The 942-nt window shown below is 32.1% G+C and overlaps 1 non-coding gene across 1 annotated transcript; it reads left to right on the forward strand.

The window, feature by feature from the left end:
- The first annotated feature begins 453 nt into the window (after window positions 1–453).
- TRNAT-AGU lies at window positions 454–527 on the forward strand. The gene has a single exon. It is a non-coding gene; the product is annotated as a tRNA-Thr (tRNA).
- Window positions 528–942: the final 415 nt, after the last annotated feature.

Here is a 942-nt window from a genome sequence, read left to right on the forward strand (position 1 = left end):
ACAAGTTTGTATAAAAGGGAAACAAACTTCTTTTAATAAAACCGTGCAGAACAGCTAAATTTTCAACGTTCATAGAATACGAGAAAACTTGACCCAAACGTTGGTCTAGACCCAAAAATTTGTGTGGTAAATTTGCTAAGCGTAATAATAACTACAAGTTTGTATAAAAAGGAAACGAATGTGCTTTAATAAAATTGTGCAAAATAGCTAAATGTGGAACGTTATTAGAATTCGACGAAACTTGACTCAAACGTTGGTTTACACCCAAGAATTTGTGCGGTATATTTGTTAAACTTAATAATAACTACAAATTTGTATAAAAGGTAAACAAAATTATTTTAATAAAACCGTGCAAAATAGCTAAATTTTGAACGTTTTTAGAATTCGACGAAACTTGACCCAAACGTTGGTCTAGACCCAAGAATTTATGTGGTAAATTTGCTAAGCTTATGAGCTTTCATAGCTCAGTTGGTTAGAGCATTCGTTTAGTAAGCGGGAGGTCTTGAGTTCAACTTTCAATGAAAGCAATTTAAATTTGCTAAGCTCAATAATAACTACAGGTTTGTATAAAAGGAAAATAAACTTGCTCTATTAAAACCGTGCAAAACATCTAAATTTCGAACGTTCTCAGAATTCGTCGAAACTTGACCAAAACGTTGGTCTAATCCCAAGAATTAATGTGCTAAATTTGCTAAGCTTAATAATAACTACAAATTTGTATCAAAGAAAAACGAAACTGCTTTTATAAAACCGTGCAAAACAGCTAAATTTTGAACGTTCTTAGATTACGAGGACACCTGACACAAACGTTGGTCAAGACCCAAGAATTTGTGTGGTAAATTTGCTAAGCGTAATAATAACTACAAGTTTATACAAAAGGGAAACTAAATTACTCTAATAAAACCGCGCAAAACAGCTAAATTTTGAACCTTCTCTGAATTC

The sequence above is a fragment of the Sesamum indicum genome, unplaced genomic scaffold (assembly GCF_000512975.1).
Source record: "Sesamum indicum cultivar Zhongzhi No. 13 unplaced genomic scaffold, S_indicum_v1.0 scaffold01860, whole genome shotgun sequence".
Lineage (NCBI taxonomy): Eukaryota > Viridiplantae > Streptophyta > Magnoliopsida > Lamiales > Pedaliaceae > Sesamum > Sesamum indicum.